Source organism: Haliotis rufescens, unplaced genomic scaffold (assembly GCF_023055435.1).
Source record: "Haliotis rufescens isolate VD_foot unplaced genomic scaffold, xgHalRufe1.0.p SCAF_165, whole genome shotgun sequence".
Classification (NCBI taxonomy): domain Eukaryota; kingdom Metazoa; phylum Mollusca; class Gastropoda; order Lepetellida; family Haliotidae; genus Haliotis; species Haliotis rufescens.
Window position 1 is genome coordinate 124,857 of NW_025963852.1, and position 8,987 is coordinate 133,843.

At 37.5% G+C, this 8,987-nt stretch overlaps 1 long non-coding RNA gene across 1 annotated transcript; it reads left to right on the forward strand.

Moving 5' to 3' along the window:
- Window positions 1-891: 891 nt before the first annotated feature.
- LOC124122683 lies at window positions 892-8,350 on the forward strand. Its single transcript, XR_006859188.2, has 3 exons — window positions 892-950; window positions 4,634-4,819; window positions 6,197-8,350. It is a non-coding gene; the product is annotated as an uncharacterized LOC124122683 (long non-coding RNA).
- The last annotated feature ends 637 nt before the right edge of the window (window positions 8,351-8,987 follow it).

Genomic DNA, 8,987 nt, shown 5'->3' on the forward strand with positions numbered 1-8,987 from the left:
AGCAGCGATTCACGCCGTCGGGGCACGCCGACACACCGACAACGCGATCCATTCAATCATGAGTTGCCTCACACAACAAACTTTGGTTGCCCTGGACCAACTCTAACCCTTATCGCCGATATACCACAATGCTTATTGACAAACTGACAATGGATACTATCACAATTATCCATGACATATAAATTTCCATATTGATCATCGGTCTATCTCGGTACGCATCGTTTTAAGCTGTATTTTCTTCCCACTTAAAAACGTGAGTAATTTCGAACATGCGTCAACGCGAAGATGTCCCTTGTATTTGTTGTTTTTCACACGAATGTATCCCGGCGTCCACATACATGTACACATAAACGTAGAAAGAATAAACATATAGCATATGGAATTCACTACAGCAGGGTAGGGATGTCCAGACAAAGCAGAGCCAAGGCGTTGACGAATAATAGACACACAAAAACCAAATTCATGCAGGACTAAACAGAAGGAAAAAAATCGGTTTATCTAGTGGACAACACTGACTTGTTGTATTTCGTATCTAGACTTGCCTATTATGAGGGTAGAACTACTATATGGTACAGGTATATTCTATTAGTTTTTGGTCAGTTTTTCCTAATATGCATCTCAGAAGGTGTTCTCCCTAACGTCAGTGTTTTGCTCTCAGTACTTTCGCAGTCACCGAGATGACCTGTGCTTTCAAAAATGTGAAACGCAAAAACGGCAACGTCGAAATGAGCGCTTGCTAGTAATTCACCAATGTATGTAGGTATTGTTGAAGTTGACAGATAATTTGACATACTAATACTTCAGTCAGAATAAGACTGTAAAGATGAATTAAAAATTTAATGAACAATTCACATTTTGTGCTATTTCGGAACTTGCCATTTTGTATTTACCGTTTCACCCGCTGCATGAGGAAATGTAACATGGCGGCACACTGTTATGGGAAACGCATGGTTTGTATCGTGATAGGCCTCTCTTTTTAAAAATTATTTATTGTATTAACAGTGGTGCTTGTCTCATACCGTGCACTCAAGACACACATTATTTCAAGGTTTCTTTCTTGAACGAAATAGTCGGCTTATTGCCATTTGAAGTTGATTGTGCTCACGGGGTCGGGTTATAGAAATAACGACACCTCAGCAAAACGTCACCTGGCGAAAACGGCACCGATTGGCGAAAACGTCACCTCGCCTGAAGCTAAAACGGCTACCATTGCCTGGCGAACACAGCACCTTATATTTGTGAAATGTTACATTAGAAATTAGCCTCTACTCCAACTTTATTCAAACCTAGCCTATACGCAACTCACCATATTGTGAAAACATAACATGCTTTGAAGTAAAATGAACTAAATTAAACTCACGTTGTCACTTACAAACACAAATAATCGTGAAATGTTAAAACAAGTTTACATTAGAAATTAGCCTCTACTCCAGTTTACAACTGACCGACTCTGATTGGGAGAACTTATTGTGGAAACATTATATGCATTGAAGTTTTAAGTACCTTTACTCAATTCAACTCAATGTCATGCTGAAACTGTATCACAATTATTCACAATGGCCTTTCGATGTGTTGCATGCGAGAAGAATGTAAGAAAAAATCAACATACTGTTTCATGTGACATGAATCGTTCTTATCGTTATTAAGAATAGAGGTGCCGTTTTTGCCTGACATAAAGTAGCCGTTTTCGCCAAATGCGGTGCCGTTTTCTCCAGAGAAAGAGGTGACGATTTGCTGAGGTACTGTTTTAGCCTGCATCCCCTGGGGTCTCAACTACGGTACATACAAACAGCTTTTCTTGGCGCAATGATATATAGACTGAATTGAGAAATGGGCCTGTTTATTGTAGTTTTAGATGTTCATTTAGTCGATCAGCAAATAGGAAGGCAGAGGGGACAAAGTAGTTTATTAACCACTTCTTCTATTAAAAGTTTCGGTGAGACGGTCCCTAATTTGCCAACTTGTCACTTTGGTCAAAACGGCTCTCATTCAGAGGCTCCATATCCAGGAGATATGGTGGGCAAGTTTTCCTTGGACAAAGACTTTGGCATGAATAAGTGGACAATGTAGTATATTCAATTTTAGAAATCATCCAAGATCTGAGATCATTATTATAATATATACTTGGCCTATCTATTGTGAAAAAATATATACTTACCCATTGTATAGAAACAATATTTCTACCCTACCCAGGTACCAGGTACCAGAATAGGTCTCGAGCTATGTGCAAAAATGTTTTACAGTATACTAAATCAGAAGGAATACACCCATTTGGGCGTGAAGTGCCTATGTAAAAACAACATACTTTGTTCAAAGGATTAGCTCATAATACGTTGATAGATTGCTCATTGTTATCTAATTCAATGGATTCATTTCAAGAACCGTGGACATCATGAAAGTAGCTGTCAATAGTGCTGTCTCAGCTGACAAATGAGACTTGACACCTATGTGAAACACCTGAAGATCCGTGTTACAATAGGTCTTCAGCAACCCATTCTTGCCGTAAAAGGCGCAATGCTTGTTGTAAGAGGCGACTAACGGGACCGGGTGGTCAGGCTCGCTAACTTGGTCAAGCATGTCATCCTATCCCAATTGCGTGGATCGATGAACATGATGTCAATCACTGGATTTTCTGTTCCAGACTGGATTATTTACAGACCGTCATAATGCTGGAATATTGCTGAATGCGGCGTTAAACACCAAACAAACAAATAAAAAAAGACACGTGACACTGAACAAGTTTATTTCAAAGGATGCAGGTGTATGGGACATTTTTCTTTATGTGGACATTCATTTATTATGGAATTAATATGGTTCTGTTCGGATGAACAAAACTTCAAAATGGCGTGCTGGTTTTCTTGGGGGAATTAGTCAGCAAAGAGCCGGAGTCACAGGAGACTAATCACAATTTTATTTACAAGAACAATTAACAATGAACAATATGTTTACTATAGCTGAGGGTGCCACAGAGAGTCGGTACAACCCTCTGGGCAGTGGGAGAGAGATCTGCTTGGAAAGAGCGTCAAACCCCTCCTGCTTAACATTTTGCTTCAATATGTATTTAACAAAGATTAGAACAATAAAAAGGAATATGATTGGTTGATACACGATGGGGTGTGCCTTATGGTTAATGAATGGCTAGACAGAGGGGAATACTTAATCCTCTTTATCCAGTTGGACTGGCTCTAATCTTGTTGACATATGTACTGGGTGCTTTGAAAGAGATTACGGTGTCACTATAGACGAGCTTGTATGGGGGCTAATCCTAATCCTTAATGAGTCTAAATTGAAGTAATTGCTGAATGTTATTCTAATATAGGTGATGACAGATTTACTTAAATAAAATAGTTCAAGGCAATCTATAAGACTATGTAGACATATCTTTTGTCTTATTGGATATTATGTCTGGGAGATGGGATCTTGATACCTTAGGCTAGTATTTATCCGAAAGCTTTAAATCTATTAAACTATGTAGACATAACTTTTGTCTTATTGAATAGTGTGTCTAGGAGATGTGTTCCCATACCTTAGGCTAGCATCTATCTACAAAGCTATGACTGAAAATACTGATATTTTGTATATGTATTTTACTTGATGATATTTATTACTTGCTAAACTATAATTATATGGAATGTTGTATAAATATTATATTATAATAACTTATAAAAGCACTTAATGTCTAAATATTTCAGTCAATTTACAAATAGCCTGAAAAATATGTTCATTTATTTGACAGACTGACTATTAAGACGTTCAAAAGTGCTTAAAGCTTGCACCAAGTGCATTTTTAAAAAACAAATCAAATTTGTGTCTGAGTATCATTTACTTGTCCACTCAACAACCATGGTTGAACACATTCAACACCTCTGAGCTTACCATACTACATTACGATCGCGAATGCCTGTGCTATGTGTAATTTGTCATCATTTCTTGGACTTGAAGTCCTCAAACTGTGGGAACTCCATGATTATGTGCACTTCCTATTTATGTTTTACAGCAATATTTATGTTAATATATTATGTCATCAGACATTTGAGATGTACTTATTCAGGTTTATTCATCAATGTTTCATCTTTGATAAATTTATGGGACAAGAGTGGAATTTTATTTTGTCTGGTACAACTAGATTTTCATGTCAACATACACTTGGAGCAAGTTAAATGAAGTTCCTTAACCCCCTTCAGGCTATCCTTCCTTTGTATTAACGTTTGCACGTGCATTAAAGGCCAGCGCATTTGGTAAACATTTTAGACATACTGTTACGACTTTTCATGTGTCCTTTTTTCACAATATGGATATGAACGTTGCCTCGCTTTGTGGTCAAACAGCCATTGTCCATCAAGTCACGGTCTCCTGCCTTCTGAATTTGTTGAAACTGATGAATTAAACAAATAATTAGGATAGAGTCACCACTGCCACATTTTTTGGGTCTGTGTAAATCTCCTGCAGGCCAAGTCATGCGATACTGGTATCATGAGTATGGAGCGTGTACACTGCTGACCTCAGAAAATATCACAAACCTTCCTATTTAATGTAAGCAATATAGAGTTCCATGAAATCTTTCTGTTCGGGGCCTTTCTTGTGTAGGGATGATCCAAGTTATCACTTATATTTCTAAAAATACTGTTTTCAGCTTGAAGCATGCCTGATACTGACTGGGGAGGTACATGTGCAGAAGAAACAAAAGCTTTCACATATAAAGTGCCATTTTGGCCAGCTGATCTGAAGTCTGGTGTTGGCAGTGGATGATCGACAACCCTTGCTTTTGCTTTACCTCACTACCCTCGACCGCCTGGTAGAAGTTGTGGTACTTGGACACGTAGGTACATTTAGTACATTAATCCCAACCCTCCCCAGGTAGAGGTAAGGCCCCACTGTTGAGTTCCATCATAAGGTCACCCTCATACAGTAGAAATTTCTGACTGTGCTCCATTAATGCATCACTGTGCAGCTTTTCACTTTTCCAAACATGAAACAAGGGCTCTACATCAGCCCCAGAACCTGCAGAGATGAAAATAATACCCACTGGATCTTGCGCAATGGAGCGTTATTGTTCTAATTCACCTTAGAAAGAATGTGACATTGATCTACTTTACTAAATTATCTCCCTTGATTAGTAAAATGCATTGTATATGTCTGTCCCCTGTTAGCCCATCAATTATTGGAGAGAAATACTCTTTTAAACTGGTATTGCCAAACACTGTTAATTGTGCATAAAAATAACCTCTTTTGTGTCGGGATAACCTATAAAGTTCCTAAATTATCTTGAGTTTTTACTTTGATTCCTTAAAACATGCAAATACTTGTAATTGTCATGTTTAGCAACCTAACAACATTCAACAGAAAGTGTTTTAGATTTCCTATGAGTATTTCAAAGTCTTAACTAAATGAATAATTAAACGTAAGTGTAATTTTCTTGTTTTCAAAGTGTTTTCCACTACTTAAGGGGTTACTTCCCTTTATCAGCTGTTATAGACAGTATGGTTCACTGGTCAGTGTTTGAGATTGTTGGTCACAATCCACCCTTTACTTCATACTTTCTGGTAAAGTTCATTACCTAGCCTTACATGTATGAAAACTTAAATGTGCTGCTTAATGTGTCCCTGGCCAGTTTCTGGCCTGAAATCCATGCTTCTGTCCAAATTTGAATAATGTTTCTGCTTTCTTTCCATGTGTACTTATGTCACCAGGTTATATCATTGGCGCTTACACTTTTGATTTTGGGGCTGAAAGAAAGCACAAACATTTGTGTTAGCCCTTCTATTGGTGATGTACAAAATGTTGATAGTCATTGGGGGTGTAAATTCGAGGCATTTGGTTATGGTTTTGAGGTTTAAAGATTTGTTACTTTTTTATAGTTAAAAATATTGTGTAGGGTGTAATGATCTAGGCAGCCCCAAGCATGTATTGCATTGATCCACGACCACCTTCTTTTATAAAACATGAATAAACTCCCATGGTCTGTGTATGATTGCTGAAACGTCTTATTAATACAAAAATACGTTTTGTAAGACATTGATAAAATATATGTCATTTAACTCTTACAGCTCCTTCGGTACATCAAAAGGTTGTGTTCTGGTGCCATGAAGACATGTTGGATAGGAAATCATATTGATGTTGTTTTTTATCTAAGAAGTTACACACATATTTATATCATATGCAATACATAAATCAAATGTTTCTAATTTATCTGCAGGTTCTACACCACCAAATCAGAACATGCAGAGTTCATTGGGAGCCTTTCCTTAATCATCTGGCAGCTGTGATTGGATGATTTTGTATAAGATTTCAAGTTTTTTTCAAATGTACATCCATCCAGTATTTAAAACTGACCATGTTGTTCTATAATTAGTGCTGTCGTTTTCAACATGATGACTCATGCTGAATGTGACCACAGCTATTTTCAAGCAAGTGACATTTGGTGCGGAACTGGATGTAGTGTGTTTAAGTTCCTGTACTTAGAAAAGGACCTGGCTAAGACAGTCAACTTTTTTGTTTTTATTGCAGCTTTAAGGCAAGACTGCACACATTTGTATTCTTAAGTTGCTGTTGAAAGCGTAGTTATTTTTAAAAATACAATGTTACTATAGAAGTGTATGGGAAAACATTTGTTTGTGTGTAACCTATTTAATGTTAAAGCGTGCCCTGTTTGTGAATTGTTTAAACTCGCAAACCCCTTTCATTTTCTATCACTTCACCCCTCTGTTCTGATATAATTCATATGGCATTTTCAGACTTTGGCTTTGTTGTTTTCACAAAAAAAGCATTTGTAAAGACTTCCTTTTGGAACAGATGTAGAAAAGGCAAAGGAGTTTCTAGAGCACAGGCACGGTGCTACATGTTCTATTTCACATTTAAAGAAAAGGAAACAAATGAAGGTTGCCCTGCACTGTGTTTTGTTCAATAATATGGACAGCATCTGTCCCTGCAAGATGTCAGTTCCTGCACGACTTTGTAAACCATACAATGTTTCTAAACATAAATAGGTCTAGTCATGAACTGGTGCCTTTTGATTGATTGTTATTTATAAAACCCAAAACCATTTGAGTTTCCATGGCAACAAGTTTGACTTAGGCTGGAAATGCTAGTAGTGCTCGTTTCGTAACCACATTTGGCACTCTAGTTTGGGATTGTCGGGGGAAAAAAACATGATCAAAAGGCACCAGTTCACCACTTGATCTATGTGCCAAGTTTGATGAAGAAATAATGTATGATTTTCAAGATCTGCTCTGGAAATGAAATGATAGCTTTGGGCACGTGATTTTGTTCTGAAGTTGCCTTGCATTAGACATGTGTTTATCGAAAATTGAAGTCATGTCATCAAACAAGAGTTGCAAGTAGCTTTATTGTTAATGTGGCTTTCTGTTTAAAAGTCACACTACATGTGATGTGTATATTTCCCAACTGGATTGGCGTGTTACTTTTTTATCAATGTAGCAATAGGCATTGGACATATTGTTTTGAAACTGTACAGCATTTTCCCAAATTTGTAATATCAGTGACCCGGCAGTTGATATAACTTTGATATTAAGGTAGCTATAGGCATAAGGTTTTCAATGTTGTACTGCATTGAGCATGCATTTTCCAAGCCAGAAGTGATGTCATTAAACAGGACGTGCTTATAGCTGTTCTTGTATAGGGTATAGCTAGAGGACTAACTTGTACTGTCATTATGACTGACTTACTAGGGTAGTTCTTACTAGACCGGGGCGGAGGGGTATAAGCAATGGGTTCATTGAAGTATGAACCTTGTTAGAGTGAGGACCAAACCGTGTATGCACGTCGGAATTTGCGACAACGTCTATACAAGGTTTGGCCCTCACTCTACCAAGGTTCATACTTCAATGAACTCAAACAAAATGAAAGTCATTTCTTAATTGAATGTGTATGGGTTTCATTGTATGTAGGTATCATTGAATGTGTGTGGGTATCGTAGGTATGTAGGTATCATATGTATGTAGATATCACTGCATGTATATTGGTGTCATTGTTTTGTATGTAGGTGTACGCGTATGGTTTTATAGTAGATGAAGTGTCTCAGCCGGGCTCCGGGTTTTGTATTATATTGTGTTTATTGTATGTGATTTTTTCCTGGAGTGTGACACCTTTTTTCTTTAAATTTTGTAACTATTAGGCTGAAACTTTTTCGGAATTTGTGGCAATCAGAAATGTAATTGTTAATTAAGGTATCCATATTGTAAATCCCATTAGTGGCCAAATGTTATGTCAGGGGAAAATGTTCTGTATATTTATGAATTGATGGATGGAAGGATGGATGGATCGCTAGATCTGTATTTGATATAGTTGTCCAAAAGCCTTACTTTCCATGCTATGTTTTAGTAATAATTACATATTCAAAACACTTTGGCTTAATAAATTTAAATTTTGTTTTGATGATTTGTTCTTGTTCCTAACTGTATTTCATTATAGGTGAGCTTTATCAAAAATAATAATAATAATTTAGCCATGTATATTTCACTATGGGTCCACACCACATGCGCTGACTTGGTTGATGCATGTCATCTATCCCAATTGCGTGGATCGATGCTCATGATGTCAATCACTGGATTGTCTGGTCCAGACTCGATTATTTACAGACTGCCGTCATATAGCTGGAATATTGCTGAGTGCGGCGTTAAACAACCAACCAACCAACCAACCAACCAACCAACATGGGCATGCTCAAAGTGCAAACAAATTGCAGGTCTAGCAAATGCAGTTTACTCTGAAAGTGCTTATGAACCAGATCTATGAGAATAGCGCCGAAAGATGTGTGTCGGGGAGTGAAGTGATGGTGCCGGTTTCAGTATGAGATTGAATGAGTTCCACAAAGAATCATTAGCAACACTTTACGATCTGGGGACAAAGGTCTTTAACTTTTATTTTTGAACCCGCAGGAGGAATTGTTGAGTTGACCAAAGTATTCTTGCAGGGACATACTGCCTTGTGTGATCTTTGAGATATGTGGGAGCAGTTCCGTGTCCTGT